The following is a 6,981-nucleotide window of genomic DNA, read 5'->3' on the forward strand; positions in this document are numbered from 1 at the left end:
CAGTTCGAACGCCAGCGCGAGCCCACACATGACAGCCACAACACCTAGGAAAGCGATAGGAAGACGACGGTGGTATGTAACCTGTGTTTGCGCTGTGTATTGCTGGTTTGGATAAACACAGTTACATCCAGGAAAAGACATTGCTGTTGAGACGTATCCTGCTGTGTGTTGATGGTGGAGTGTGCCTGCTGCTGTTCAGTGTTGTGTGTGGGCCCGGAGTTCATTGGGAATTTGGCGAATGTGCTGTGGCTATGCATGTGTTCAGCGAACTTTAATAAGAAATCGCTACTGCAATTGACATCGGCTGATTTATGTTGGATTCTTGTTTGATGCTCGCTGTCTTGGATGATTAAAATGAGTAGATCACAAGCTGGCTCTGCTGTTGGAGAACCTGAAAAAGATAAAAGACCAATCGTTCTCACTGAGAAAGCTCTTGGAAATAAAATTGAAACCATCCAAACGGAATGAAAAAAGCATGTAAACAAAATGAAGAATGTAATTGTGTCTCTCAAAGAGTTAATGAAGGATGACAAAAATGTTTCACAAGTCAAATCACAGCTTGATGAATTAACATATCTGCTTAAGAATGCTGGTGCATTACATGAGTCTCTGTTGCCTTTAATTCCATCCGATGAGAAAGATAAGCAAAGACTACCTCTGGAAGCTCATCAAGAGAATGCAAGAGTGTGCAAAGCAGTCATCAGAGCTAAGGGTGGCTACTTTGAAGAAACTAGAATATAAGAGATGTTGTCAGTTATTTCACACTTTTTTGGTAAGTACATAATTCCACATGTGTTCATTCATAGTTTTGATGCCTTCAGTGAGGCTCTACAATGAAAATAGTCATGAAAATAAAGAAAATGCGAAGAATGAGAAGGTGTGTCCAAACTTTTGGCCTGTACTGTATGTGAATACAGCACAGAACCTAGCAGACCTTGCCTCCAGAGGCATGAAGGCTGAGCCTTTCCTACATGACGATATGTGGATATCTGGTCCCGTCTTTCTCAAACAGCCAGAGAAAGAGTGGCCTGTAAACCCAGACAGCTTGCAGGAACTTCCACATGAAGACCCTGAAGTCAAAGTGTCTGCTGCTATTGAGGTCTTGCAAGCACATGGTGTCGATGATGATGGTGGTGATGATCCTTTGACCTGTCTGATCAGTCGTAGCTTGTCTTGGACCCGCCTCATTAGGGTGATGGGTTGGGTCTTGAAGTTCAAGACATTGCTCTTCGATCACAGAAAGAACAAGGCATCCCCTCAGCCTGGCTCTGATGTAACACAGTGTGACGGTGCTCATCACAGGGTCAAGCCCTGCTGTGGGTTTCTCTCCGTGGGAGAGATTAAGGATGCTGAGATGGAAATAATTAAATTCTGTCAGAGAAAGCGGTATGCTGAGGAAATCGCCTGCCTCCAAAGGGGAGAGTGTGTGAAAAGAAGCAGTCACATCTATAAATTGAATCCTGTCCTGGAGGATGATGTGCTGCGAGTTGGAGGACGTCTCGGTAGGGCTGTTATGTCCGAAGAGTCCAAGCATCCTGTCATAATCGCTAAAGACCTTCACATTTCTAATCTTGTTGTACAACATATCCATAAAGAGGTGGGTCATGGTGGCAGGAACCACATTCTCTCAAGACTGCATCAGAAATACTGGATTCCTGGTGCTGGCGCCTTGATAAGGAAAATTGTGATGAGGTGTGTCGTCTGCAGATGGCTTCATGGAGCCGTAGGACAGCAACAAATGGCTGACTTGCCTGAAAGCAGAGAGACTCCAGAGAAACCTTTTACCTTTGTTGGAGTGGATTACTTTGGTCCGTTTGAAGTTAAGCATGGAAGAAGTCTTGTGAAGAGATATGGAGTTACTTTTACATGTTTGGTAATTAGGGCTGTACATATTGAGGTTGCCTCATCTCTTGACACTGATTCCTTCATTAACGCCCTACACCATTTTATTGCAAGAAGAGGCCAGGTTCAAGAGCTGCGTTCCGACAATGTTACCAACTTTGTGGGTGCAGATCGCAAGCTGAGGCGGACCATGGAAGAGTGGAACCATGAAAGGATCACGGATACGTTGTCTTTGAAGGGAGTTAGATGGATCTTCAATCCTCCTACTGGATCGCACCATGGTGGAGCATGGGAGCGGTTGATTCGCTCTATCAGAAAGGTCCCAAACTCCACCCTGCAGACACAGCATTTGGATGAGGAAGGACTCCAAACTGCCCTTTGTGAAGTTGAGTCAATCCTCAACAGTAGACCCATTACAAAGGAATCTATGGACCCAAATGACTTGGAAGCCCTAACACCAAACCATCTCCTCCTTCTCAAGTCCAATCCATGCTTACCACCTGGTCTGTTCCAGAAAGACAATCTCTATGCACGTAAGAGATGGAAGCAGGTCCAGTACATCTCTGACTTGTTTTGGAAAAGATGGATTAAGGAATATCTGCCACAACTTAAACAGCGCCAGAAATGGACAAAGATTAAATGCAACTTCATGCCTGGAGACCTGGTCCTCATAGTGGATGACTCTGCGCCACGTGGTTCCTGGATCATTGGCAGAGTCACTGCAACTGTTCTAGACAAGAAAGGACTTGTGCATCAAGTCTGGATTAAAACCCCAACCAACCATGTATGCAGACCTGTCACAAAGTTATGCCTTCTTCAGTTGGCCTCCGACCCTTGACGACATTTTTGACTCGACTTGACGTGACTACAATACGTGCTTGAACCGACTTGACGTGACCACAGTACGTGCTTGACTCGACATGACAACATTACCAGACGTACGTCACACACTGGTTTGATATCTAGGCTAAATCCTGATAACCTCCGACCTATGGTTGATAATGGGGGAGAAGAAAGAAGTGAAGTGGACAGTGATGGATTTCTAAATGGTGTCTTATTGCTATGTGATGTAATGTGTGGTTATGTGTTGTGTGTTCTGGAATGGAGTGTTCTTCAGAATGTGTAATTATTACTATGTTGTGTCGTAATAATTAGGGGCCAGGATATAGGAGACAGATGTAGACACAACGATGTAGCAGTTACGTAATGATGTATTTTAATTGGCTCACGTGGTGTTGGTGATGGTAGCAGTTCATGATATATATCACTGGTTCACTTTAGGTGCGGTTTGGTAGTGAGTGGGTGATGGGGGGAAGCTCACTTTTTGCAGACCGCTTTGTTTTGTCCTTTTAAGTATATTTTTGTCATGGATTAACTTAACGCCAATGAACTGAATCACAAGATGTTTTTAATGCTTGGATGCCTGAAGAATTTTTGTGATACGAAATAAAGGAGTCTTGTTTAAAACCATGGATTGTTCTTTGGACTGAGGTGCGTCGGGCAATTTCCCCCAGTTCAGCCACTCAGCGACATGAACTTTGTTAGATAGTTGCCAAAAACTATTTTATTCGAAGAGTCTGTATTGTTAATTCACTAGATGCACAGAACATACAGAGAATTGAGATACTGTTTGTCTTTCACCTTGTTAAATGCCATACATTAAAAAAAAAAAGAATAAATAAGCAGTATAAAGAATAAACTGTAACAGAATGTAAGTGTGTATAAAATGTTTACAGTAGCAGCAGTAGTGCAATACAGTCATGGTTATAAGGTGAGGAGTTGCATAATGGAACTAGACAGCAACAACAGCAGTGAAATAGTGCAATGTTTACAAGGAACCTCTTTAACCTCTTTTAAGATACAGATGGAGATGATCATTGATTCCCAAGGTGGAACCTGAGCAAATAAAACGTTTGTTTGTGTTTTTTTAATCAGAACGATCTGGATTTTCAGGATGTCTTCCACCTTATTCACTGTGAATCTCTCCACCACAGTCCCCAATGAGTGCAGCTTCATTCCAAACACTGATTCAGAGTTTTTCTCCAGTTGACCCAGCTGTTTTGCATCTTTTTGTCTAATATTGCTTCCCCAGCAGAAAACAACATATACTGAACAAAAATATAAACGCACCACTTTTGTTTTTGCTCCCATTTTTCATGAGCTGAACTCAAAGATCTAAAAGTTTTTCTGTGTACACACAAGGTTTATTTCTCTCAAATATTGTTCACAAATCTGTCTAAATTTGTGTTAGTGAACACTTCTCCTTTGCTGAGATAATCCATCCACCTCACAGGTGTGGCATATGAAGATGCTGATTAGACAGCAAGATTTTTGCACAGGTGTGCCTTAGGCTGGCCACAATAAAAAGCCACTCTAAAATGTGCAGTTTTATCACACAGCACGATACCACAGATGTCACAAGTTTTGAGGGAATATGCAATTGGCATGCTGACTTCAGGAATCTCCACCAGAGCTTTTGCCTGTGAATTGAATGTTCATTTCTCTACCAGAAGCCATCTCCAAAGCTGTTTCAGAGAATTCATGAAGAAGACTGTGCGAGGAAAATGGTGGTCACACCAAATACTGACTGGTTTTCTGACCCCCCCTGGACCACCCAATACAGTAAAACTGCACATTTTAGAGTGGCCTTTTATTGTGGCCAGCCTAAGTCACACCTGTGCAATAATCCTGCTGTCTAATCAGCATCTTGTGATTAGACACACCTCACACCTGTGAGGTGGATGGATTATCTCAGCAAAGGACAAAGGAGAAGTGCTCACTAACACAGATTTAGACAAATTTATGAACAAAATTTGAGAGAAATAGGCCTTTTGTGTTCGTAGAAAAAGTTTTAGATCTTTGAGTTCAGCTCATGAAAAATGGGAGCAGAAACAAAAGTGGTGCGTTTATATTTTTGTTCAGTGTAGAAGAGAGCACTGACTACAACCAACTGGTAAAAGAGGACTAGCATTTTAGGGCAGATGTCAGAAGAGTTGAACCTATCGAGGACAACACTCTGTCCCTGTGGACAGAGTCCATGTGTTTCCAGTAGTAGGTAGAAGGCTTTGGTCAGATCCCAAAACACAAACTGCATAAATCCAGTCAGGAAGGAGAAACACCAGACATTGTAATAAATGCCTCAGGATGCTGGTTTTGTATCTTGATAACATCACATGTCATGGAGGCCACTGGTCTGGACTGAATGTAAACAACAATGGCAGTGATGTGTGAGAACTTATCGGTACATATTGAATATTTGAGACCAACTACTCACAGTTCAACATCATCATGTGCAAAACAAGCCCAGCCATTCTGAATTCATGTTCAGACAAGCATCAAAAGCAATCACCAGAGCCTCATCTGATTCCTGTGGACTGAACTGATTGAAAACCACCTGCTGAAGCTGATGCTGGTCTGCAGCTCCTCATCCTCCCTCTGAGCTCTTCATCAGGCTGCTCTGCCACCTGCTGGTCATCTGTCCATACTGCATCCATACTCTACTGTCCTGTTCTGTGGATGCACTGCAGCACAAACACAGATACATACATGTAAAAATGACCCTCCCACTTTTGAACATAGGTAGAAGACGCAGGGAATTCATCATCCTCAGTATTTAGAACATTTGTGCAAACAGTAAAATACTATGACGTCTGAATCTGTCGTTTTCCCCTCCACCAGAGGATTTAATGAATGTCGTCTCCGTCACAGATGTGATTGATGTGAACAGTTTTCAGTCAGTTTAAATATTGAGCATCCAGGAGGGTTAAAGCATGAAGCAGGAATCCCGGTTCTTCTTCTGCTCTGGCCGTTGAGTCGACTCATTGGTTTTTCATCCTGGACACTGTGTTTTCCTAAAATGTGAAATTAATCTGAAGCAAACTTTGAAAAGTCCTAAAAAACTCAAATGTGATGTGTTTTCCACAAAGCCAGTTTATCATAAATGTCCAGACACGTTTAATCAGGTAAATGTTCACAATGACAGAGTTTATTTAATAAAGTTGTTTCTCTCTCGTCTGTGGGAATTTAAGTGTTGAAATAAAAAAAAAAAAAATTAAAAAGGCAAAAACCACATCAAACAAACAAAACAATTGTATTTATAATTTTGATGTTCTAAATTTGGTCTTTTCCTTAATGTTTTATCACTGAATATGTGCGTTGAACTGGTGTCCTAATCCATTCACTCAGTCATGTAACACTGAATGAATGGAAATCTGATATTATCTGTTAACAGCTAATAAATAAAATCATGTAAAGTCACCCACAAACCTGAACAGATCAATTTCACTGAAAAAGACATCAACTGATTGTAATTACACCCGAGAGATGCTTCCCTTCATTCACTGTTAGTGAATGTAGCCTTGGCCAGGAAGAGTTGATGTCATCAGGCGGTATCCAATGATCATTGGGTGTTTCGACCCAGAACCGCTACACCCTCAACATTGGTGGGTCGGCAGTGGTGGCCAGATCACTGCCCATCAACTCCCCCTGGCTTCCAGCTAAGCTCCTCTCTTCTCCTGCTCCATACCAACAAGAGGCTCTTTCTGCTGCCTCACCCATCCTGCGAGCTGCCATCTTTCTCTCCCTCCCCGTCACCCCGATTGCCGTGAGCATCCTCCACACTGACTGGGCAGGGAATCCTCTACAGCCTACCTCGACTGGGAAGAGCCACGCCTGCCACCCTTTCTCTCTGCAGTCATGCAGGAAGTCCTGGTATTTGCCGCTCTTTCTTTCGAACGCCTCCTCACAACCCTCTTCCCATGGGACCGTAAGTTCTTTGAGGATGATCTTCTTTGCCTCTTCAGACCACAGAACCACATCTGGCCTCAGGGCTGTCTGGACAACCTGGGGGAATTGCAGTCTTCCCCCCAGGTCTACCTTCATTTCCCATGATTGGGCCTTTTGCAGCAGGTTGACTTTTGTGGTTACTGTGGCTGGTGGCTTTTGACCCTCTTTTACGAACTTTATTGGTTGCATTGCAACTTATTTAAAATCCTACATAATGAATACATTTATGCAGATAAAATGGTTAAGATTTAGGCACAAACACACCAGGTCAGAGAAAGGGTTAAATCTCTAATAAACACATTAAAGTTCTCCAGATTTACCCACGACCACCTCCTTCTAAGGTTATCATCTTCA

This window comes from Sphaeramia orbicularis, chromosome 1 (genome assembly GCF_902148855.1).
Source record: "Sphaeramia orbicularis chromosome 1, fSphaOr1.1, whole genome shotgun sequence".
NCBI classification, from domain to species: Eukaryota; Metazoa; Chordata; class Actinopteri; order Kurtiformes; family Apogonidae; genus Sphaeramia; species Sphaeramia orbicularis.